Source organism: Sus scrofa, chromosome X, assembly GCF_054392235.1.
Source record: "Sus scrofa isolate SSC_HxYL_T2T_F1_AM1 chromosome X, Sscrofa_HxYL_maternal_Yorkshire_Landrace_v2.0, whole genome shotgun sequence".
Lineage (NCBI taxonomy): Eukaryota > Metazoa > Chordata > Mammalia > Artiodactyla > Suidae > Sus > Sus scrofa.
The window spans coordinates 119713585-119740360 of record NC_139401.1 but is presented as its reverse complement, the minus strand read 5'-3'; the positions used below and the strand labels follow the sequence as shown (position 1 = coordinate 119740360).

At 45.5% G+C, this 26776-nt stretch overlaps 1 long non-coding RNA gene across 1 annotated transcript in view; it reads right to left on the bottom strand.

Moving 5' to 3' along the window:
- Nucleotides 1-26776, bottom strand: part of LOC102164147 (uncharacterized) — a 119975-nt gene that overhangs the window by 26310 nt on the left and 66889 nt on the right. The gene's annotated exons all lie outside the window — the stretch shown is intronic.

The window sequence follows — 26776 nt, the reverse complement described above, 5'->3', positions numbered from 1 at the left end:
AACCCAGGATATCAGCAGCTGAGAAAATGGAATGAGCCTGGGGGAAAACTACATAAATTGCGGGAAAACAGACCTTGTCATCTCATTTCACTGAAGTATAACTTTGGGTTTTTTCGGTTTTCCTCTTTTTTTGGCTGCCCCACGCACATGGAGTTCCCAGGCCAGGGATCAGATTTGAGCCACAGCTGCAGCAAGGCCAGACCCCTAACCCACTGTGCCAGGCCAGGGATCAAACCCACGTCCCCGTGCTCACAAGATGCTGCTGATCCCATCGCACCATAGCATTCCGAACTAGCTCTTAACCTGGGGGTGAGGGGGAGCACTGAGGATGGTACAAGAAGTCCTTGAGAATCATATGACAGCTTAGGTCTCTCTAGAAAAAAATAGCACAGATACCCTGTGACAGGCAACCTCTATGAAGGCTCCCAATATTCCCTTGATATTCACACCCCTGAGTAATTCTTTCCTGTTGAGTAGAAGCTGGACTTAGTGACTTATTTCTAACGAATAGTATGTGGCAAAAAGAGATGAGGTTAAGTTATAAAAAGACTATGGCTTCCTTATGTATATTTTCCCATAGCAACAATAACAACAAAAGACCATAACTTGCATCTTGCTTGCTTGCTCTTACTGAAGAAGCCAGCTACCATGTTGTAAGGTACACAGCGAAGAGACTCACACGGCAAAAAAACGAATGTCTCTGGACAATAGCTAGCAAGGAACTGAGTCTTGCCAACAGCCATGCAAGTGAGTATAGAAGCAGACTCAGTTTCAGACAAGCCCTGAGATGAAAGCAGCACGGGCCGATACTTGGTTGTGATAGAGTAGGATAATTACCCAGGTAGTTGTAGAAGTCCCAGTAGGGGAACAAAGACAGAGAGAGAATTTTGGGGAGACCACCGTAAGTTAATAATCGCTCAAGTAAGCCCTCTGAACACTGTGGAAGGAAGCAGACTTGCTCAACTATAAAACCATAAATAAAAGCATGAGCTATGCCTCAGGTCATTAAGTGAAGCCTGCATAAAATGAGGCCTGCATTCAAGTTCAGCAAGATAATGAGCCTTAGAACCAAGGACATGAATTTTATTTTATTATTTTTGTTTGCTTTTTAGGGCCACACCCGCAGCATATGGAAGTCCCAGGCTAGGGGTTGAACCCAAGCTACAGCTGCCGGCCTACGCCACAGCCACAGCCATGCAGGATCCAAGCCATGTCTGCGACCTACACCACAGCTCACAGCAACACCGGATCCTTAACCCACTGAGCAAGGCCAGGGATCAAACCCTCATCCTCAGGCTACTAGTTGGATTTGTGTCTGCTGCGCCATGATGGGGACACCAAGGACGTGAATTTAAGGGAAAGAGACATTCCAAAGTAGGAGACCCTCATGATATGGAAACCTGAGATGATTTAACATATGTTAGCATCTGTTCCCACCCTTCTGCCAATGTGAATAAGCACGACGGTCCTAGTTTGACTTCATAGGGTCAAATACTCGTAGCCAATACAAAGGAGGAGCTATTGATGTACGCCTGACATCCACTCAAAGAATGAGAAAAGGAGGTCTCTTCCCCCTCCCCACTTTCCTTGGATTACAAAAATGTAGCCCGCCTAACCCTTGGGGCAGAGCCTCCTTGCCTGCCTGCTTGTATCCCTCACAAGCATCCTATCTTAATAAATTATTTCTTGCCCATCACTCTGCCTCTCGCTGAATTCCTTCTGTGCTGAGATACAAAGAACCTGAGCCTCAATAAGTCCGGATCACCAGGTAAGTGATTCTAATTAAAAAAACATGGGTTGAAGTCCCAATCTGAGTTTAGGCTGGGTTTGAGTCAGAGGTGCTTCGGTTTCAACTGCAGCCTATGAAAGACTCTAAGCCTGAGGCACCAGCTAAGCCACACCTGGGTTCCTGTCACACAGAATCATGTGATAATAAATACTTGGTTTTTTAAGCTGCTAAATTATGGGATACTTTGTAACACAGCAATAAATAACACAGACCCATGCATACAAGATTTTGCACAGATGTTCAGAGCATTCCAGGATATCCTAAATCTCACGCCATGGCCTAAGTTAACTCCATGTTAAGAACCCCTAGACGAATGATGACCGACAGACATATAACACAAGCCATGCAGCTATTTTTAATTTTCTAGGACACATTAAAAAAGTAAAATGAAACAGGTGAAAATCATTTCAATAGCATATTTTAAAGTAATACATAAAATATCATTTCAATATATAATCAATATTTATGAAATATTTTCCTTTGGGGTACAAATCTTTGAAATCAGATATGTCTTTACAATGTACATATAGCACATCTCACTTTGGACTTGCAACATTTCAAATGCTCAATAGCTACAGGTGGCCAGTGGCTTCTGAAAATGGACAGTACAGCCTAGGACTAATATGAAATTCAAATCATGGGAAAATATTGGCTTCTCTGGCTATTCCAACACCTGCCACCCTAAATGCCTGGCACTGATAGGGAAGCTAGCAGGGCCTGGTGCTATTGAAAAAATCCAAAGAGGCAAAGATGGTAAATACTCTCCAAATTGCTCTATAGATGCATCACCATTCCTATCAAGATCCCAGCCAGTCTTTTCTTGGACAGAAATTAACAAGCTGATCCTAAAATTCATATGGAAATGCAGAGGACTCATAAAACAGTATTGAAAAAGAAGAACAAAGTTGGATGAATTACACTTCCCCATTTCAAAACTTACTACTATAAAGCAACGAAACCAAGACACTATAGTACTGAACATATAAATCGATGGAATAGATCTGAGAGTCCAGAAATAAACGTATACATTGATTTTCTTTCCGTTTATGGGCACACCTGCAGCATACAAAGTTCTTGTGCCAGAGATTGAATCCAAGCCACAGCTGTGACCTGAGCTGCAGCTGCAGGCAACACCAGATTCTTTAACCCACTGAGTCAGGCTGAGGATTGAGCCCACACCCCTACAGCAACCAGAGCCACTGTAGTTAGATTCTTAACCCACTGTGCCACCGTGGAAACTCCTATACATTGATTTTTGACAAAGGTGCCAAGACCAGTCAATGGAAAAAGAATAGTCTATTTCAACAAATGGTGCTGGAACATGGATGGACCTAGAAATTAACATACTAAGTAAGTCAGAGAAAGACAAATTATCATATGAGATCATTAAAATGTTGAATCTAATATAGAAATGATACAATAGAACTTACAAAACAGAAACAGACTCAAAAGATTTCAAAACCAAACTTGGGGAAACATGGGGGGTGGGGAGGGATAAATTACAGGGTTGGGATTGATACATACTATTATATATGGAATCAATGGATAACTACACCTACTGTATAGCACAGGGAGATTTACTATGTGGTAGCTTGTTTGGGAAAAGGATCTGAAAAAGAATGGATATGTATATATGTGTATAGCTGATTTACTGTACTATATGCCTGAGATTAATACAACTGAGTCAATTATATTCCAATAAAACTTAAAAAGACAAAAACAAAAAACAAATGATGTCGGGACGAGTGGATATCCACATGCACAAGAATGAATTGGACCCCTACCTCACACCATATGTAAAAATTAACTCAAAATACATCAAAGACTTAAACAGGAGAGCTAAAACAATAAACTTTATTGGGAAAAAAAACGCAAGAGTAAATCCATATGACATTTGATTTGGCAGTGGTTACTCAGATATAACATCAAAAGCACAAATAACAACAAATACGTGCACTGGACATTGTTGAAATTTAAAAGTGTGCACTTTGGAGTCCCCCAGTGGCTCAGTGGGTTAAGAATCCAGCACTGCCTGTGGTGTAGGTCGAAGATGTGACTCAGATCTGATGTTGCTGTGGCTGTGGCATAGGCTGGCAGCTGTAGCGCTGATTTGACCCCTAGCCTGGGAACCTCCATATGCCGAGGGTGCGGCCCTAAAAAGCAAACAAACAAGTAAAACAAAGAATCCAGCAGTATCACTGCAGTGGCTTGAGTTGTTGCTATGGCACATATTCAATCCCTGGTCCAGGAACTTCCACATTCCACAGATGTGGCCAAAAAATAAATAAATAAAAAAGAAAAAACAAGTCTGTTCTTCAAAGGAAACCATCAAGAAAATGAAAAGACAATTCACAGGATGGGAAAATGTATTTTCAAACCATGTCTCATAAGGGATATATATCAAAAACATAGAATTTTTACAACTCAATAAAAAGGCTAAAAACTCAATTTTTTAAATGTGCAAAGGATCTGAATAGACATTTATTCAAAGATTTACAAATGGCCAAAAAATTCTTGAAAAGATGCTCAACACTGCCATTAGCCACTAGGGAAATGCAAATCAAAACCATAATGAGATACCACTTCATACCCGTTAGGATAAATATTTAAAAAAAAAAAAAGAAGGAAAAGAATAAGTGATGGCAGGGATGTAGAGAAATTGGAGCTCCCTACACTGCTGATGCCGATGTAAACTTGTGCAGCTATTTTGGAAACTCATCTGGCCGTTCCTCAAAATGTCAAACACAGAGGTATCATATGACCCAACAATTTGAGTGTTAGGTCAAATATACCTACGAGAATTGAAAACACACATCCACATACAAACTTGTACATGGTTTGGCAATATCTCAAAAAGCCAAACAGAATTACCATATAGCCCAACAATTCCATGCCTGGGTATATATTCAAAAGGATTCAAAGTAGGGACACAGGAGTTCCCATCATGGCACAGTGGAAACGAATCTGGCTAGGAACCATGAGGTTTCGGGTTCAATCCCTGACCTCATTCAGTGGGTTAAGGATCGTGCATTGCCGTGAGCTGTGGTGTAGGTCACAGATGCAGTTGGGATCCTGTGTTGCTGTGGCTGTGGTGTAGGCCAGCAGCTACAGCTCCGATTCGACCCCTAGCCTGGGAACCTCCATATGCTGCAGGTGTGGCCCTAAAAGGCCACAAAAAAAAAAAAAAAAAAAGCAGGGACACAAACAGGTACTTGTACACTAGTCAAAAGGAGGAAACAACCCAAATGCCCATCAATGGATAAATAGCTAAACAAAGGTGTTATGTCCATACAATAGAATACTATTCAGTCATAAAAAGGAATAAATAAATAAATATATATATATGTTATAACTTGGATGAGTTTTTTTTTTTTTTTTTTTTTTTTTTGCTTTTTAGGCCCACACCTGTGGCATGTGAAGTTCCCAGGCTAGGGGTTGAAATGGCACTACAGCTACCAGCCTACACCATAGTCACAGCCACAGCAGATCCAAGCAGCATCTGTGACCTACACCACAGCTCACAGCAACACCAGATCCTTGACTTGCTAAGCGAGGACAGGGATCAAACCCACGTCCTCCTGGATATTAGTCAGGTTCGTGTCCCCTGTGCCACAGTGGAACTCCCAAGCTTGGATAAACTTTGAAAACCTTATGCTGAATAAAAGAAGCCAGTCGCAAAAAGTCGTATATGATTCCATTTTAATAAAATGCCCACAACAAGGGAAATCAATAGAGATGAAAGTACACTTTTTAATTTAAAAAAATTTATTAAACTATAGTTGATTTATATTATCTTACTTTCAGGTATACAGGTATAGATTCTTTTCCATTACAGGTTATTATAAGATATTGAATATAGGTCCATACGGTATACAGTAAATCCTTGTTGTTGGAGTTCCTGTCGTGGCGCAGCAGAAATGAATCCAATTAGGAACCGTGAGGTTGCGGGTTTGATCCCTGGCCTCACTCAGTGGGTTAAGGATCCGGGGCTGCCCTGAGCTGTGGTGTAGGTCGCAGACGCTGCTCAGATCTGCAATGCTGTGGCTGTGGCGTAGGCCGGCAGCTACAGCTCCGACTGGACCCCTTGCCTGGGAACCTCCGTATGCCGTGGGTGCAGCCCTAAAAGGACAAAAGACAGAAAATAAATTAAAAAAAAATCCTCTTTGTTTATTCATTTTCTATATACTAGTATGTGTCTATTGTTCCCCACCTCCTAACTTAACCCTCCCCCCTCCCTTTCCCCTTTGGTAACCATAAATTTGTTTTCTACGTCTATGAGTCTCTTTCTGTTTTGTAAAGAAAGGTCTTTTGTTTTTTGGGTTTTTTTTGCTGCACCCCTGACACATGGAAGTTGTATCAGGTGCTAGGCTAGGGGCTGAATTTGAGCTGCAGCTGTGACCACAGCTGCAGCAATGCCAGATCCTTAACCCACTGGGGATTGAACCCATGCCTCAGCAGAGATCCAAGCGGCAGCAGAGACAATGCTGGACCCTTAACCCGCTGCACTACAGCAGCAACTCTATCATTTGTATCATATTTTAGCTTCCACATATATAAGTGATATCAAATGGTAGTTGTCTTTCTCTGTGGGACTAATTTGAACTGGATCCTCTCTGGTTGTTCATATTTTCATCCTGGCTTTCACATGTTCTGAATCTCTCTGCTGCGGACCTGGGTCTGTCTGCCTCAGTGAGTGCAGGGTTTAGAGGCTGGTTTTCTAGATGCCCTTGGCGCTATCTCTGTGGGAAATCAGACTGCAGAGAGCAGCCCCTGGAGACTCTAGCTCTTAGTCTACAAAGGCACCTTCCAAATATGGAATGCACTTTTCCTTCCTAAAAGGGGTGTTACCTTTCCTCCTGCTCTTCCTGGGCAAAGTGGGCAGTTGGATAACTATGTGAGTGAGCTGTGAGCTACGTGTATGGCAACTGATGTCTGTGATTCCAGGTTTTGAAAAAAAGAGACCCTGGTTGAAGGCCTTTTCCGAAGAAGCCCCACCCAGTGCAAGGAGATGGTGGGAAAACTGGACAGCCACATGTGAAAGAATGAGATTAGAACATTTCCTTGCACCGTTTAAAATAACACACCCAATAGATATAAAAGACCTAACTGTAAGACCTGAAACCAGAAAACTCCTAAAAGAGAACATAGAACATTCTGTGACATAAATCACAGCAATATATCTTTGGATCTGTCTAAGGCAAAAGAAAGATCAGAAAAATAAACAAATGGGGCCTAATTAATCTTAAAAGCTTTTCCACAGCAAAAACAAACAAACAAACAAAAACCATGTACGAAATGGAAAGACAACCTATGGAATGGGAGGAAAATATTTGCAAATGAGGTGACCCACAGGGCTTAATATTCAAAATACACAAACAGCTCATACAACGCGATGTCAAGAAAACCAACAACTCAATTACAAAATAGGCAGAAGGCCTGAATAGACAGTTTTCCAAAGAAGGATAAACAGCTAGCCAATAGGCACATGACAAAAGGCTCAACATGGCTCATCATCAAAGAAATGCAAATCAAAACCACAATAAGCTATCACCTCACAACTGTCAGAATGGCCATCATCGGAAGTCCACCAGTAACAAATGCTGATGATATGAAGAAAAGGGACCCTTTTTACACTGTTAATGGAAATGTAATATTGGTGCAGCCACTGTGGAAAACAGTATGGCGGTTCCTCAAAACACTAAAAATAGGAGTTCTCTTATGGCGCAGCTGGTTAAGGATCCGCCGTTGTCACTGCAGCGGCTCAGGTTCAATCCCTGGCCCAGGAACTTCCACATGCCACAGGTACACCCCTGAAAAAGCCCCAAAAAACAGAGTGACTGTATGATCCAGCAATTCCACTCCCAGGTATATATCCAGAAAAAAACAAAAACACTAATTTGAACAGACACATGGCAACCAACCATCACTGCAGCACTATGCACAATAGCAAGGTATGGAAGCAACCCAAGTGTTCATCAACACTTGGATAAAGAAGCGGTACTCACATACATACACACACCGGAATATTACTCAGTCATAAAAAATGAATACATATTTGCAGAAACATGGATAGACCTAGAGAGTAATATGCTTAGTGAAATAAGTCAGAGAAAGACAAATACTATATGATGTCCCTTATTTGTGGAACCTAAAAAATAAAACAAATATGTATACAGCAAAATAGAAAGGGACTCACAATAGAGAAAACAAAACTAGTGGTTACCAGTGGGGAGAGGGGAGGAGGGAGGGGCAAGATAGTAGTATGGCATTAAGAGATACAAACTACCATGTATAAAATAAACAAGCAAGAAGACTACGTTGTACAGCAAAGGGAAATATAGCCATTAGTTTGTAGTAACATTTAATGGAGCATAACCTATGAAAATACTGAATCACTATGCCATGCACTTGAAACTAATATTGTAAATCAACCATACTGATTTTTTTTTTTAATTTGAAAGACGGTGGCATTCTGAAAACCCTTTTTTCATTTTCTCCAGAGAGTAAGCTAAAGCCAGAAAGGTGTAAAAGTAGCTCCTCGAATTGTTAAGGTCTCTGTCTTGGATGGTACCATGAGTTACGAGATTTAGCCAAGGATTAGGTGCTCTTTTGTCCTTCCAGTGACTTTGAAATGATAACAGCTTAAATATGGTATTAATGTTTGGCTTTTAAAAACATACATTCAAGGCTACAAGGAAGGCAAAATCCAAGAAAACATTGTTTTGGCCAACCACGTCCCCAGTTCAGTCACTGAAAGCATTATAAAGTCAAACACCGTAAGAAGTTTCCACACCATGTTTGCTACTGATTCCGTCGTCTTTGCTACAAAGAGAACAACCTTCCAGTAGAAAGTAAAGGGTTGAAGTCAAGTCCAAGAGAACTCTGAATTTTCATCCCCCCACCCCCAATCAACCTTTCCTTTCCTACCTTACTGCAATTGACTAACCTTGGAAAGGCTAAGTTAGAGATCTGGGCACACTTGGGGACAGGGCCACGGGCACCTTAGAAGGAACAGGTAGTGGGAATTCTCATGGGGTGAAAGGAACACGTGAGTAGGCCTTTCGATGGCATGAATGGATAAAGGCAAGACAGAGATGTGGGGTGAGCCCTTATATCTATGCAGGTACATAGAGTCTTCCTACTGGCTCTGTGCGTTCACAGAGAGGCAGCATCAAGCCGGCTCCTGAGAGGCTGATTCTTCTTAAGACCCTCCTCCCCTAGAAACAGGCACCAACCCAGCCATGGGCATTGCTTCCCCCTCTCCCCCTCACACAGCCCCATCCCCAACTATTTGCAGAACTGTCCAGACCTTCACTTCTGTCCCTCAGAGCTCCATTTAGCTCTGTGCCCTAGCTCCTCAGCCAGGCTTTGACCATCTCTTTGGAATATGCTCCCATGACAGCACCAGCTCACCCTCTCAATGCCACCCTTTCTTGGCTTGAGGAGGTATGATAGAATGAAAGAGGGCCCCTTGAAAGATATCCACATCCTACATGCATACAATGGAATACTACTCAGCCATTTAAAAAGAATGAAATCATGCCATTTGCAGCAACATGGATGCAACTAGAGATTATCATACTAAGTGAAGTCAGAGAAATTTAGATACCATATGAGATCACTTATATGTGGAATCTAAGATATAGCACAAATGAACATATCTACAGAACAGAAACAGACTCACAGACAGAGAGAACAGACTTGTGGGTGCCAAGGAGGAAGGGGGAAGGAGTGGGATAGACGGGGAGTTTGGGGGTAATAGATGCAAACTATTCCATTTAGGATGGATAAGCAAGGAGGTCCTACTGTACAGCACAGGGAACTCTATCCAGTCTCTTGGGACAGACCATGATGGAAGAGAATATAAGAAAGGGAATGTATGTGTTTGTATGACTGGGTCACTTGACTGTAGAGCAGAAATTGGCACAATGCTGTAAGTCAGCTATACTTTAAAATAAAAGAAAGATATTGCCTTTAGAATGAATTAGCAATGAGAGCCTGCTGTGTAGCCCTGGGAACGATGTCTAGTCACTTATGCTGGAGCCTGATCATGTGAGAAAATAGAAGGTGTACATGTATGTGTAACTGGGTCACCATGCTGTACGGTAGAAAGAAAAACATTGGATTGGGGAAATAATTTTTAAAAAACCAACAACAACAATGTAGGCCATGAAAACAAAATAGACCAAGAGGCTGAAAAACAAAAAACAGTGATGTTGATATTCTGACTACATGTACTCTTTTGCAAAAATTTCCTTATATCCTGGCTCCTCCCCTTTCCTCTTCGTAACAGTTTCTCCGTATTATCTGAAATGCTCTATCAGAGGCTTGAGTCCTCAGAATGTCTACCAAATAAAACATAACTCTCAAAGTAAAGAAAAAGAAAGATGTTCACATCCTAATCCCCAGAACCTATGACTATTACCTTATATGGACACGGAGCTTTGCAAGTATGATTAAAGTAGGGGTTTTATAGATAAGCAATGAGGATTTACTGTATAGCACAGGGAATTATATTCAATAGCTTACAATAACCTATGACAGAAAACAATCTGAAAAATACATATATATATATATACACACATATATAATTGAACCCCTTTGCTGTACACCTGAAACTAACACAATATTGTAAATTAACCATTCTTCAATTAAAAACAATAAAATAATAGTTTTTAAATAGGGAAATTATCCTGGATTATCTGAGTGGACTCTAAATGCAATTATAAGTGTCCTTAAAAGAGCGAGATAAAGAGTTCACTCGTGGCACACTAGGCTGGGGATCCAGCATCATCACTGCAGCGGCTCAGGTCACTGCTGTGGCACAGGTTTGATCCCTGGCCCAGGAACTTCCCACATGCAACAGTGTGGCCAAAAACAAACAAACAAACAACAACAGGGAGAGAGAAATAAATGAGATTTGACAAGCAGAAGAGGAGGCAACAGGACCTGCTACCAAGGAAGGGAGTGGAGTAATATGGCCACAAGCCAAAAAATGCTGGCAGCCACCAGAAGCACAGAGAGGCTAGGAAGGCACCCTTCCCTAGAGGCTGCAGAGGTAGTGCAGGCCTGCTAGCCCCTGATTTTGGACTTCTGGCCTCCAGAACTGTGAAAGGAGACATTTCTGCGGCTTTCAAGCCACCAAGTTTATGAAATTTGTTGCAGCATGTAGAGGAAACGAATACAGGCGAAGTACTCCCCAGCTTCAGGCAAGACTCTTTTCTGGTTGAGGACTTCACTTAGCCTCTAAGGCAAAGTCTCTTCCCTTTGTGACAAACCACAGAAAGGAGACCAGCAGGGCCAACACAGGCCTGGGATCCTTAGGGCGACATTTTGGGGCCCAGGAACCCTGGGGAAGCTCAGGGAGGAAAGGAGACTGCCTTATCTCAAGTCACAGAAATACAGAATTTACAGGAACATAAGCACAGTGAAGTGCTTTGTGACAGGACTGAACTCCAAGCAGACTCACTGGCAGGCTTGACCCACGGTTCCGATGCTTCCAAAATCTTCCGGGCGGTTGGGTTACAAAGTGTCAACCTGAAAGTGTTCTGCAAGAACTTATTAAAATAAATAAATTATTATTTATTAAAATACAAAACGCTCGCTCTCTCAGCCTGCATCTGGGTGTCACCTGGGGAACTTTTAAAAATCCCAACACACAAGCCACCACCTAGGACAACTAGATCAGAACCTCTGGGGGTGGGACCCAGGCATCAGTATTTTGAAAGCTCTCCAGATGGTACCAACATGCTGCCAAGGCTGAGGACTGCTGCTTAAGCCATACCCCTCAGCCTGTTCCACCTGCTTGTATAAGGCAGCCCTGGGAGGTCAGGATGGAGGAAGAGAAAGGAAAAGGCTCTTTCAAGATCTCACCTCCAACCCAGCCAGAAAGAGGAAAAGAGAGGCAAAAACTAAGTGAAACAAAAAGCTCTTCGGAAGCTCCTCCATAGACCTCCTCGTGAGAATATCCAACCTGTAGACTGGAGAGCCTCTCAGAAGCACGTATGACACTCCTAGCTCCCTGGGATTGAAAGTGACCCCAGGGTCCTGGAACTGCTTGGTTTAAAAGGACACAAACCCTAGAGCAGACAGGGACATCCTTGGATGCATCAACCTCAGAGAAAGCTGGTGTAGGGTGTTGTCAGAGCAATGGCAGACCTCCTTCAGCAGAAAAAGACTAGGGACAACAAATTCTCCCTCTTTCCTTGTTTCCAGAATTTTCTTCCTGGAATAACTCTGCCGACTGTATAGAAATCTCATCAGTTACTGCCATTTCCATGAGCTATCTATCATTTAAGCTTAGTTATCCTGCCCTCTAGAACCAAGTGTAAAAAGTGTCACATGACTGGTTAGCAGCCTTCCATTGCTGTTCACTCTCATAGTCGTGTCATCAGTCCACAATCTTCAAATGTTAGAGGGAAAATTTTTTTCCTGGTTTTTGGCTTTCTTGGGTAATGGATGCTGTCCATTAAGCACCTGACACTCAAAGCAAATTTGTGCCTGACAAATCTGTGACCTTGAAAAACACCAGTCAGGCTTCAGAGGTGAGGAAAATGTGTCTTTAAGCAGACATTTTTTTTTTCTTGCTTTTGAGGGCTGTACCCACAGCATATGGAGGTTACCAGGGTAGGGGGTCCAATCAGAGCTACAGCTTCCAGGCTACACCACAGCCACAGCAATGCAGGATCCAAGCCACGTGTGCGACCTACACCACAGCTCTCAGCAACGCCAGATCCTTAACCCACTGAGCAAGGCCAGGGATTGAACCTGCAACCTCATGGTTCCTCATCAGATTTTTTTTTTCTGTCTTTTTGTCTTTTTTGTCTTTTGTTATTGTTGCTGTTTCTTGGGCCGCTCCCGTGGCATATGGAGATTCCCAGGCTAGGGGTCCAATCGGAGCTGTAGCCACTGGCCTACGCCAGAGCCACAGCAACGCGGGATCCGAGCCGCGTCTGCAACCTACACCACAGCTCACGGCAATGCCGGATCATTAACCCACTGAGCAAGGGCAGGGACCGAACCCGCAACCTCATGGTTCCTAGTCGGATTCGTTAACCACTGCGCCACGACGGGAACTCCCCTCATCAGATTCTTTTCTGCTGTGCCACGACGGGAACTCCTCAAGCAAACAGATCTGAATAAAAACATGACCAAATATGTTACCTCCCTTGTGTGTTTTTATAGCTACCTAATTTACAGTACCAATGGTGCTAGTTGATCATGGAAAATATAAATGCAGTAGAGCGGCTGGGAGCCCATATAATGAAAAGGTAGATTTGAGTTTTCGGTAGCCAGCCAAGAATAATGGAGCTGCAGCAGTTCTCTCCAAGGAGGCTCAGCCTGGAATGTGTGGGAAAATGAAACTACTCTGTCTTTTCAGCCCAACTTGAGAGAAGAGAGTGTGCGAGGAAAGAGGAGTTTCAAGACTCTCCCAGGGAGCTCATTGCAAGCCAACAGATCTGCATTGAAGTCCTTGTCCAAAGGGGAATATCGGGGCTTTGGAGATGGAGAGAAGTAATAAGATCTGGCCCAGCTCCTGACATGATAGAGCAAGTGGAGCCACCTTGGGCCACCACTGTGTCCTGGGAGAGATGGATGGGGGAAGGGGATTGAGTATCAGGGACAGCAGGAAGCTGGGGTGGTGGCAGCAGGCAAGTAAGCAGAGCCTAAGAAGCTCTGTTGGTTACAACTTAATAGCATTCCCCTCAGCTGAGGTAAAGGGGTTCCTGTTAGAAGCAGATGAACAGCTCCTGGCATGTTTATACAGCTAGTGATTTTGTTGTCTAAGAAAGTTTCTGTTCATCAAATAGAGTATATTTTGGTTAGGGTTTGGATCCTTTTGAAAATAAACATCTGATCTTATTTCACTAGAAATCCACTGTTGCTGCCTATGGGGAATCTACTGGATGTTTTCTCTCTTTAAATGCCACATCAAATAGACTTTATCTGGTGATTTTTATCCTTTTCCCAAAAAAAAAAAAAAAAAAATCCAAACTGCAGCCCCAAACCCATCACACTGAATGAAAATCATGAGTTTCATGTCTTTGGTGGGGGCTGGTGGGGCTCACCGAAGCTTCAGAGGCACAATATGTTTGAGCACCATTATTTCTCCTCTTGAAACGAGGTGTGGGGAGCTTGTCGTACCATGTCTCCTTTGAAATTCAAGGGTTTCACATTAACGATGCATCTTTTCTCACAGTCCTACCAATTTTAACTGACTTTTTCTGTACTCGTGAAAGAAAAATCAGCCCGAAGTTCCTAGAGCCTAAATAAATAGAAGTTGAGTTGGTACGTGCATTTTTAAATTTTTCAAACATTTCAATAACTATGGAAATATCAACAATACATTTCAAAATAGCCACTGAAGGAGAAGAATATAATCCGAATATGTCTGTGTTTTGACTAACAGAGCCCTAACCTCACTGGAGAGAAACAGTATAATGAAGTTAATTAAGAATTAATGAAGTTTACTAATGAGCAATTAATAAAGCTCTCACAATGTGACACCTGACATTTAGTTCCACGATTTCTTTTTTCTGGTTCCAGATGTTTAATTATAAAAAAGAACACTCGCCCCATAAATGATGCTATGTCTGTTTAATAGTCATTGTTGATCCATGGGCAATTTTTCCCACTCGGTGACTCATAGTAAGTGTCATTTTTCTTATTCCTTTGATGTCTTCGGATACATTTACATTCAAACAAATCCACAAAATGCCAGGGACGGCTATAGGAAGACACACTTCTTTGGAAATACATTTCAGCTGGGGATGTTTTAGCAAATGCTAATATACAAATCAGTCCAGCCTAACATGGAGCTCCGTTCGGCCTCATCTCCAATCTTTTAGACATAAACATCAGAGCAACAAAATGCCTGGCCTGACTGAAACGATCAGAGTTCCAAAACACAACAAATTAGTTTCACACCAAGGGAAAGGTCACTGCTTTAATCCATGTCTTTGGGGAATGTACACAAATGTCATTCTTCCCAACCTACGTAATTAAACAGTTTAACTGGTGTGGCCATTCACTGTTTATTTTCCCATTGGGTAATGGAAGGATGTTAGCATCAGATGACAAGGAGAGAATACAGACAGTTGCAAATGTGTTGACACACACTCTCTCTCTCTCTGCCTCCCTCTCCCTCTCTCAGCTGAGTGGTTTTCCTTCTTTCCAAAGGTTTCAGGAAACGCTTGCCTCAGGCCACAGGGCAAGAATCAACATCACAGAGCTAGCGAGGATCAGCTGTTGCAGCATTACTACTCTATCGGCATGGCCACTGGATTTAGGTCTGCGACAACTGCTAAGTTCACAAAGTCAGTCTGCCTCCTGCAGAGGGCACTATTCAGAGCTCAGCTGGAAGGTTCAGCACAAAGGCAGGCAGAGGAAGAAAACACAGGATTGGAAGTTAGATACACCAGGGTAACAGTCCCGGTTCCAGCATCATGTGACCTTGGATACATTTCCACACATTTCTGAAGTTCGATTTCTGCCTCTCTGAAATGGGAACAATGGCACCTAATTCGTCAGATTGTTATACCACACACAGAGTATGCTTAGTATAGTCCTGGCAGGAAGTTACTCCTCAATAAATGGGAACTCTGTCTCTATATACAGGGGAAGATTCTAGTGGTTGCATTTTGGGCGAGGGAGGGGCTGTGATTGACATGGGGCAAGTGGAAGGACTTCTGAGGTGGCTGGCAAAGTTGTACTTTGTGTCCTAGGTGGTGGTTACAAGGCTACTGATATTGTAGTGACTCACAAAGCCGTATATTTGTTTTGTGTGATTTTCTGAGGTTTATTTTAAAATAAAAAGATTATGATTTATAAAGAGGAACAAATATTTGTTTAGGAAGGAAGGGAAGGAGGGAGGAAGGAAGAAAACCAGCAGATCTGAGGAGGGGGAGATAAGGGGAGAAAAAAATACAGGGATGGAAAGGAGTCCTGTGACGTCCAGTGTCCCTGAGGTCAAAGGGAGATGGACACAGGCAGGTAGCCAGTAGCAGAGTGGTCCAGCCAGCTGTGCACAAACGTGGCACCCAGATGCCCGGGAGCCAGCAGCATGCAGAGACATGCCCCCCTCCCAGTAAGCCACAGGCTAAAGGCCAAGGTGGTAGGGAAGCAGTGCTTAGAGTCTGGAGTGAGCAGGAGAGAGGGTCATGAGAATGAGCACCAGGTGAGTAAAGCCCTAGCAAGGAGGAGCCCTGAGTCATCTTCAACTGTCCCTAGAATGAGAAGAGAAGGCAGGGAACCTGGCTGACTCCTGTCTGCCCTCGGCCTCAAGAACTCAGACCACTTCTGGGAGTTCCCGTCATGGCGCAGTGGTTAACGAATCCGACTAGGAACCATGAGGTTGCGGGTTCGGTCCCTGCCCTTGCTCAGTGGGTTAAGGATCTGGCGTTGCCGTGAGCTGTGGTGTAGGTTGCAGACGCGGCTCAGATCCCGCGTTGCTGTGGCTCTGGCGTAGGCCAGTGGCTACAGCTCCGATTCGACTCCTAGCCTGGGAACCTCCATATGCCGCAGGAGCGGCCCAAAGAAATAGCAAAAAGACAAAAAAAAACAAACAAACAGACCACTTCTGGTCTCATCCAAGGAAAGGCCTCTTTCCGCTCATCCTTTTCAACAGTATGACGGCTGACTCCTCCGTCCTCACTCCTCCTGCTGCTCAAACCACTCCTTCTTAGCCTCTCACACATCAGTGCTTCCCAGGGTTTGGACCCAGGCCTCTTACGTCCTCTGCACACCCCCACCCCCCCCCCCGGTGAGCTCACCCACAGCACGACTTTGATCACCAACTCTACGCTGGTGCTTCTGGCCCTCTACCTCCCCCAGTTCTGGTCAATTGCTTAGGCCTCAGACTCTATCACTGACCACTCAGTTTGACCATCACCACCAGATGTTCAGAGGCACACAGGCCTAACCATGTCCTCACACTTTTTAGTCCTTTAGTCCCCCGCCTAAGGCGCTCCCCGCCTCCCTTGGCCATGAACTTTCACGCCTACCCAGCCGGTCTTGGTCCACATGGCCAGTACCCATGCGAGTGAGCCCTGGGCCCTCCACTACCACGCTTGGCCCTGACCTAGATCTCAACCACTTCATCCTGTCCCTACCCCAATTCCTAAATGGTCCCCACCTTCCTGAACTCCTGTCTCTCATCCCAACTCAGACCACTCACTCACCCTGTAGAGTTCAAGGTTGCTGTTCCAGTACCAGCCCCTGAATTTCCTCAAGTGAGCCCTGTTCCCTGTTACACCAGATGCCTCACTGGTCCCATGCAAGCCAGGTTTTCACACTGACTCATATGCATGGGGCTCTTTTCCTATCTGCCCCAGCCCTGTGACTGGGAGGGCACCCGGGAAGGTGCTCTTCCTGAGGCCCTCTGAGATGGGCAGCCACTGCTGTCCTCCCAGAAAAGGTGACAGGGGACACTCTTCAATGCCCTGACCTCCTCTTAGCACTCTGCATCTGGCCGCCATAGTCACAGGCTCTAGTCCAGGTGATGCAGAAGGAAGAGAGACGGCTGCCGTGGGGAGGACATCCTGTCTACAGACACCAACTCCAAGATGGTCACTCGGGAAGACTAAGAGTGCTTGTGTTAAGGAAGCGTCTACATCTACTACTGAGCAATGCCATGGCTTACCAGCAACAGGGAAGGAGAAAACCAACAGGTGCTAGTCGCAGCCCTTGTTATCTGACCCATCCTGTGCTCTACAAAGAGCCCGAGACTGTTTTGAATGCCTGGGGAAGGACCAGAGAACCAAATCTGTATGTAGACCCACGTGACAATGGACTCTAGTCTAAGAGGCCCACCTGTCCCACGCTCCCACCCCCCCATTTCATGACTGTTCAGCACCTTCTACATAACTTCAGGCCCCTCCCTCACCATTTCTGAATTCCAACTGCTCCAACTGAACTAATCAACTCTTCTCCCAGCCAGGCTTCCTGCCAGGTTCTCCCTAGCATCTCAGAAAAAACATCTTGGACTTGTTTCTTTTTTGTCCCCATGTAGACGTGTTTCCTTGGGTCTAACAGGCACCTCAAACTTGACCTGGTGAATGGATGTATTTATTTCCACGTTCTCTACTATCCGTTCACCCCAGTAAATGGCACTCCATCCACTTACTCACACAAGCTAACCAAGGCATCATTCTTTTTTTTTTAGTAACAGCTTCATGGAGGTATAACTCGTAAACTACACAATTACACATTGTAAAGTTTACACTTGAGTGGTTTTTAGTATATTGCCCAAGTTGCGTGATAGTTATCATTATCTAATTCCAGAATACATGCATCAGTCCAAAAAGAAAGTAGGTACCTGTTAGTAGTTTCTCTTCATTGGCCCCTGCTTCCATCCTTGGCAAACATTGATCTGCTTTCTGTCTCTACGGATTTGCCTCTTCTGGATATTTCATGTAAATGGAGTTGGTACATGTGGGCTTCTACGTCTGGCTTCTTTAATACAGCCATAGTGTTTTCAAAGTTCATCCATGTAGTAATATGTATCAGTATTTCATCCCTGTTGAGGGCTGAATAATATTCTATTGTCTGGATATAAAATTTGCTGTATCCACTCATCAGTGGATAGGCATTTGGATTATTTCTACCTGTTGGCAATTATAAATGAACATTCACAGTAGCAATGTTCACAAGTTTTTTTTCTGACTACCCGCTTTCAATTTTCCTGGGTGTATAATTCTATGTTTAACTTACTGAGGAGCCATCAAACTGTTTTCCATAATGGCGGCACCATTTTACAGCCCACCAGCAAAGTATGAAGGTTCCAATTTCTCCCCATCTTCACCAACACTTGTTTATTCTCCTTCTCTTAAACCACAGCCATCCATGGGTGTAAGTGGTGCACCCCACTGTGATTTTGATTCGGGTTTTCCTGATGACTAGTGATGCCAAGCATCTTTTCATGTGTTCGTTGGGCATTTGTGGCTCTTCTGTGGAGTAGACCTATTTCTACCTGAACCTCTTCTTCCCTTGTTTTCATTTTTTTTTCTCCTTCCACGCTCCTGCTCCCCTTCCTCCCCTTCTTCTTAGTCTCCCTTCATGGGTTCCTCCTATGCAATCGGATCTTCCCTAGGCTTCTTCCCTGAGTACTTTTCCCCCTCCCTCCACACGCTGTGTTTGGGTGATCTCATCTGCCCCATGGCTTCACCTCTGTCTCCAAGTTGGCACCTCCCAGCTCTTCCTCTACAGCTGAGGTCTCTTTCCTGGGCTCATCCAGCTGCCTCCCCGATAGCTTGACTTGGGCATCTCACAGCACCTCACACACTCGGCCTGCCCAGACACCACCCACCCACTCCCACCATTCCAGACCTACTCCTCCACTTAGTCACCCAGGCCCCAAGTCCCAGAGTCTTCCCTGGCTCCTCATTCCAAATTTCTAATCTGTCACAATAGCCTACAGTTTCTGCTTTGTAGATGTCTCCCAAAAGACCACAAGCCCAACAAAGACGTTGCCTTATTCTCTGGCCTAACGCTCTAGGTAATAAAATAATAGATCATGCTTTTTTTTGTTGTTTTTTAGGGCCACATCTGCAGCATATGGAAATTCCCAGCTAGGGGTCGAATCAGAGCTGCAGCTGCCGGCCTACACCACAGTCACAGCCGATCCGAGCTGCATCTGCGACCTACACCACAGCTCATAGCAATGCCAGATACTTGACCCACTGAGTGAGGTCAGGGATCTAACCTGCATCCTCATGGATACTAGTTAGATTCGATTCTGCTGCATCACAACGGGAACGCCCACCTTATAATTTTCAACACGACTTAGTACTTGACTTGCCTGAAATTTACCTCCTAGATCAGGTATGAGAGGTGGGAACCCTATATCTGGGTTCAGTTTCAATTCTCTCCATGCCTGCAACCCCTCCCCTGGTCTATGCCTTATTATTGCCTTCATCTAGACTATGGCAAGGGTCTCCCTACCTCCAGTGTCCCCTAGTCCTGAAAGCTATTCTCCATACTGACAACAGGGTAACTTTCCAGAAGCAATGCTTTATGTTGCACCCATTTCAAAAACTCTTCCCCTTTGACCACACATACAGGCAAAAATCTAAACTCAGAGGCAAGCCAGGAAGATGCTTCAGGATTTGGCTCATACTGAGTCTTTCAGACTCATTTATTGTCCCTCCAGCTGCACTCAACTACCTGCCATGCCAAGAACACACTCTATTGGCCTCTGACCCTTTGCTCATGTTCTTGTTCTAAGATGAGCCAGCCCTCCCGTCTTCCCTTCCTGCTCCACTCCCCCGACAACGGACAAACTGATTCTCCAAGATCCAATATAAATATGATCTCCTCTGGGAGGCTTATTGAATTTTCCAGGAGAGACTTAGTCAATTCCATTTCGTTCAGCTAGCACGCACTCAGCTCCTGTGATGTGTCAGGCAATGAGGCTACGCACAAGCATACAAAAATGCTAAGGTCTACGGGTCCTGCCCTAAAGGAGCTTACCATACCTTCTAAGAAAAAAAAATTACAGGACAGTTTGAGCAATGCTGTGGGCAGGGGTTTGTACAAAGGGCAGTGGAAGCACCTAAGAGGCGGTCAATACACCTGTCTGTCAGGAGGCGATGAAATGGGAGCTGCGTCGCCAAAGAGGTTATGACGTGAGGGAGAAGATGCAGAGCAAGGAGTGAGAGAAATGCCGAGTTTGATTCAGACCTTTTGAGTTTGAGGGACCTGTGGGACAGCCAGCAGGAGATAGTGAGTGGGCTGTCAGTAACACGAAAGGTCTGGAGTTGGGGAAAGAGTTGTAACGCGGTGATGGGGGTCCGGGTGCCATCAGCACTTAATGGTAGTGGAAGCCATGGGAGCGGGTGGGAGGCAAGGCTGCAAAGGAGGCTGATGGCATGAATGGCCCCGTCGCCACGGGCTCTGCAGTCTCAGCTCTCACCCACTCTTTGTGTAGCTCAACTGCTAGGCTGAGTGCAACTCAGGGGCAGCTATTGATGCTTTTACTCATGTCAGCATTTCTCCATCTCCCCCACACCGTATTGCCCGCCTGGCAGAGCACAGGTGCCCAATACCTGTTTTTTGTTTTTTGTTTTTTGTCTTTTTGCTATTTCTTGGGCTGCTCCTGCGGCATATGGAGGTTCCCAGGCTAGGGGTCCAATCGGAGCTGTAGCCGCCGGCCTACGCCAGAGCCACAGCAACGCGGGATCCGAGCCGCGTCTGCAACCTACACCACAGCTCACGGCAATGCCGGATCGTTAACTCACTGAGCAAGGGCAGGGACCGAACCTGCAACCTCATGGTTCCTAGTCGGATTCGTTAACCACTGCGCCACGACGGGAACTCCAATACCTGTTTGTTGAATACTTGATTAATAGTCACTGAAAGGACTATTAGGGGTTTGTACAAAGGGCAAGCATTCCACAAACAGGTATTGGGCACCTGTGCTCTGCCAGGGTGTCAAGTGATTACAGCCCTGAGAGAGGATTGACAAGGCACTGATGAGACCATGGCATCCACATCTGTGGTCGTTTTCAGTGATGCTATTAAGGATCTCGGAGCCTTTGTGATGGGACACAGAATAGGTATGAGGGAAAGGGCAGCAGAGCGAAGGCAACATTAAGAAGCAGAGGTTCCCAAACGATGCCATTCAGAATGGATAAGCAATGAGGTCCTGCTGTACAGCACAGGGAACTAGATCCAGTCACTTGTGATAGAAGGTAATATGAGAAAAACAATGTGTGTGTGTATGTACATGTATAACTGGGTCACTTTGCTGTACAGCAGAAATTGACAGAACATTGTAAATCAACTATAATAAAATTTTTTCAAAAAGAAGTTCCCCTCAAAAAGCTTGCCAACAGTTATGGTCAACACTGTCACTTTGTCACCAGCCTCATATCGGAATCAGTTCTGGCACAATCAGATCAAGGCCACAGTGGAGCATTTTCTAGCAAAGCATGACACAATTGGATTTGGTAAATAGCATGTGTATTTCACTCCTTGCCACTAGCGTGCTAAGGTCAGGCACAGCGGCAGGTGGCGGGGAGGGACACGAGAGCCAGGCTTACAGTGCTTCTGTGGTTGACCCTGGGCTACTGGGTCAGGAGAAGACTCAGGGGAAAATGTACGTGACCTTGCCCAAGAGTCCCTCAACGTCTATCCGATGGTCCACTGGCTTTGACAAAGGCAGACTCTGAGAAGCAGAGCGGTGCTCTGGCAGCTGGGCGAGAGCTAACGAGGACCAAACGTCTTCTCATTTGGTTTGGGGAACGCATCGCTCAGTGCCCGAGTGCAACCGTAATGAGAAGACAGACCAGTGCCTCAGATGCAAGCCTTAAACCCATGCACGTGACAGCTTTCCTTTCAGTCAGCCTTTTGCTGTATTTGCTTTCTCTCACGTTTTGTCCACTTAGCCACACCTTAATCCAGCCATCAATTCATGTTATCTTTGGGATTCATTTCAAAATAAGCTGCGGACCCAAGTACACCTTCCTCCTAAACTCTCAGTATTCATATCATTAACTACAGTGTAAGATGTGTTTAATGGTTTTTTGTTTGTTTGTTTGTCTTTTTGCTATTTCTTTGGGCCGCTCCTGTGGCATATGGAGGTTCCCAGGCTAGGGGTCGAATCGGAGCTGTAGCCACCGGCCTACGCCAGAGCCACAGCAACGAGGGTTCCGAGCCGCGTCTTCGACCTACACCACAGCTCACGGCAACGCCAGATCGTTAACCCACTGAGCAAGGGCAGGGACCGAACCCGCAACCTCATGGTTCCTAGTCAGATTTGCTAACCACTGCGCCACGACGGGAACTCCCGGTTCTTAAGGTAAAATTTACACACAGGAAATGCACAAATCTTGAATGTACTTACAAGCTTTAGCACAGCAAAGGAAACCAACAAAAGTGAAAAGACAACCTATGGAATGGGAGAAAATATCTGCAGACAACGCCACCGACAAGGGCTTAATTTTCAAAATATACAAACAGCTCCTGCAGCTCAACAACAACGACAATAAGAAGAAAAACCCAAACTGGAGTTTCTGCCGTGTTGCAGTGGGTTATGAATCTGACAGCAGAGGCTTGGGTCACTGCAGAGGGGTGGCACAGTGGGTTAAAGGATCTGGCATGGCCACAGCTGCAGCTTGGATTCAATCCCTGTTCTGGAAACTTCCATATGCCTCAGGCGTGGCCATAAAAACGGAATACATGCACCCGTATGTTCACAGCAGCACCATTCACAACAGCCAAGACATGGAAGCAACCTAAATGTTCATTGACAGAGGATCAAGAAGATGTGATACACACACACACACACACTGGAATACTACTCAGCCATTAAAAAAAAAAAGGAAATAACGTCACCTGCAGCAATGTGGATGGACCTAGAAACTATTGTATCAAGTAAAGTAAGTCAGAAAGAAAAAGGAGTTCCAGTCGTGGCACAGTGGTTAATGAATCCGACTAAGAACCATGAGGTTGCGGGTTCGATCCCTGTCCTCGCTCGGTGGGTTACTGATTTGGTGTGGCCCTGAGCTGTAGTGTAGGTTGCAGACACGGCTCGGATCCCACGTTGCTGTGTCTCTGGTGGAGGCTGGTGGCTACAGCTCCGATTCGACTCCTAGCCTGGGAACCTCTGTATGCCACGGGAGCGGCCCAAGAAATAGCAAAAAAGATAAAAAGAAAGAAAAAGACAAATGCCATATAATATAACTTACACGTGGAATCTAAAATATGCTACAAAACAGACTCACAGACATAGAGAAGAGACATGTGGTCTCCAAGGGGGAGAGAGGTGGTGCGAGAGGAGTGGACTGAGAGTTTGACATTAGCAGACGCAAACCATCATATACAGAATAAACAAACAAGGCATAGCATGCAGAGAACTACATTCACTATTCTATGATAAACCATAAAAGAATATTTTAAAATATGTATATACATAGCATAACTGAGTCATTTTGCTGTACAGCAGAAATTAAAACATTGTAAATCAACTATCTTTCAATTAAAAAAAGCCCTCTCTGGTGGGTTTTATTTTGCTGAGTACACAGCTGTATATCACAAGCTCCTATCATAATGGAAAACTCAAGTTCCTTCTGCTCCCCTTGGCAAGACCTCTCTGCGGACTGCATCCTCAGGTCATCTGATTGAGCAGCGAATACGTTTTTGGCGGATGCAAAGGTGACCATTTGTAAATGCAGCAGACACTGGCGGGGAAAGAGCTGGTGAGCTTTATTGAGTACACTGGAAGTCTAAATGCTAAAGAGTGCACAATTTCCTTTAGGGTAGAAGGAACGCACAGCTGCAGGAAACCTCAGAGGTGGGGGAATGGGAGTACAGAAAAGGGTCTGGGAATAATCAGGATACAGAGTCAAGCTTCGTTCCCACTCCACTAAATCTAGAATTACAATACTTTCGATCGGCTGCGTGGTGAAGGTTGACCTTGGGACTCTTTATGGGAAAAGCAGGGATGGGCCAGAAAGAGACTGCCTAGACATGGTGGGTGGTCGCCAGAAGGCAGGACCCCAGGCTGGGGACACCCAGGACTTTGTGAAGCCCTTGGTAGCCACCCACCACCACCACGGCTTACCTGGGATGCGCTTCCCGCTCTCAGTCTAACCACTTACCAACGTAATGCTCTTACTGATGAGGCGCTTATTAAAAATATCTGCAATCTGGATCTTTCAGCAAGTCCACGTACCTTTCCCCTCCCCATTTCAGTGATTCAGGAAGGCCTGATGCCTTGGGCGTTACAGAAGTTCTGTCCTAGAGAAAACTCAAGGCTGAGCCATGTTTTAAGGTCAGTGCTTTATATAGCAAGCAAGGCGCTCCCTCCTCTTCTCACAGGCTCATCAAGTCCCAGGCGACACATAAGCGGCCCCCACCCAGGCCAACTATCTTTAGCAACGCCCTGCTGACGGCCTGAGCTAACCAAGTGGGTCAGATGCCACAGGGAAGCTCTCCTCCACGGCGGCCACTAAAACAAATGTTGATTGTCGCTCACGTACAATTATCCCTTCTGTTGGCAGTGACTGCTGCTTAAGGAAGGGATGGGGGCTCTTTTTTACCTTCAGTCGAGCCCCCCCCCCACCAGAGACGGAAGAGAATGGACTGTAACACTCAATTCGGCCATGTGTTCCAGGAGTTCCGGTGGCTCAGTGGTTAACGAACCCAACTAGGAACCATGAGGTTGCGGGTTTGATCCCTGGCCTCGCTCAGTGGGTTAAGGATCTGGCATTGCCGTGAGCTGTGGGGTAGGTCACAGACGCGGCTCGGATCTGGTGCTGCTGTGGTGTAGGCCGGCAGCTGTAGCTGCGATTGGACCCCTAGCCTGGGAACTTCCATGTGCCGTGGGTGCGGCCCTAGAAAAGGCAAAAAATTTAAAAAATGTTCCATTTCCCAGATAGGCTTCATTCCTTCTGGTGGCGATTTACGAACAAGAGGGAGGGCACCTGAGAGAGTGGGAAAAGGGGTGTGGAAGGTGGGAGGGAAATGGAAGATAGAAAAAAAAAAAAGATAAAAGAGGAAGAGTCCAGGTGGCAGTGGAGCAGGGTGGGGTGTGCTAAGACAAAAAAAAAAAAAAAAAAAAGGCAGATAGAAAGACACCAAAAGGGAGAGGAAATAACACAGGACAAAAGATACTATCAGCCAAGCCAACTCCTTAACCTCACTGAGGGGGAAACTGAGGCCCGGAGAAGGGACGTGATTTGGCCAAAGTTCTGCTGCTGCCTGACTCCTGAACTCCAGCCTCTAGGCTCCCAGATCCGAAGCCTGGCAGGTGACACACCAGACTTTCTGGGACAGCTGGGACATCATTTCTTCAGGCAACAAGTTACAGGATGCAGTCAATCTATGAGGCAAACAGAAAGCCTCAGACCCCACCTGCCCGAGTCCAGGCAACGCAGAGACACGTCAACAGCAGAACCTGAAGTCTCGGGCCCACGAGGGACTAAAAGTGACAAGGTGCCTAGAAGGGGCTTCCTGGAGTCAGCAGCTTGGCTGAGGCACGTGGCCACAGCTCCCTGACGTTGCCTGTCGTGGATTCCCTTCGCTACCAGGAGAAACCACAGGCTGGACCTCTGGTTCCTGGGAAATCAGAAGCAAGAGGGGTCTCCCCGACCGCCTGCTGACCCTTGGCTCACCCTGTGCCAGGCTGGCTCAATCCACTCTGCCAACTTCAGCACAGAGATCCAGGCCAACATCGGGTCTGTCTTCCTGTTACAGCCCCTCAAGCCTGATTGCTCCAGAAAGTACTTCATGGTTGCCCCAGAGTACTTGGCGAGTCACTAGCAAACCAAATGTGACCTGGCCTGCGCCCGTGGACGTGCACACTTCGCAGTGAACTTGGCCAGAGCTGAATGTAATTAAGCATGGCACCAGAGGTTCCCGAAGTTTGCCATCTGCCTGCATATCTACCCACATGCGTGTGTAGAAAAGGCTTTTGAGCCACACATTTTCTGTAGAAAAGCTGCTCATAGTAAACTTTCTTAAAAAGCCCTCTTCTTGGGAGCATTTATCTTCCACAGGGGTCAATCTGGATTTAATTCCCACTCAGCCTCATCAGACCGTATGGGCAAGTTTCCTCAGTCTTCTGGTGTTCTGGGTCTTTCTTTAGTTCCGCCCTGGCCCCTGGGCTTAGAGTGCAATGATCTGGGGAGGCGGTGATGAGTGTGCCAAAGAGGAAATGCTGTGAGTCAGAACAGAAATGTCCTTGGCGGCAGAAATAGCTGAATACAGCGATTAACACATAGTAGGTGCGCTCAATAAACACTGCTGCCAGAGGCCTTGGCTATCGGCCCCACGTCACTTTGCTCAAGCCCAGAGAGGTGAAGTGACTTGTCCAGGATCATACAGCTGGTAAGGGACAGAGCCGCTACTCCGTCGTGGGAGAGTCACAGGGGAGAGGAGTTTTTTTAAATGTAGGAACCTTCTAGAATCACAGTCTCTTAGAACCACCAGTGTGCCATCCCTGGACCCAGCACCATGTTAAGCTGAAAGCGCTCAGGTTTACCACCC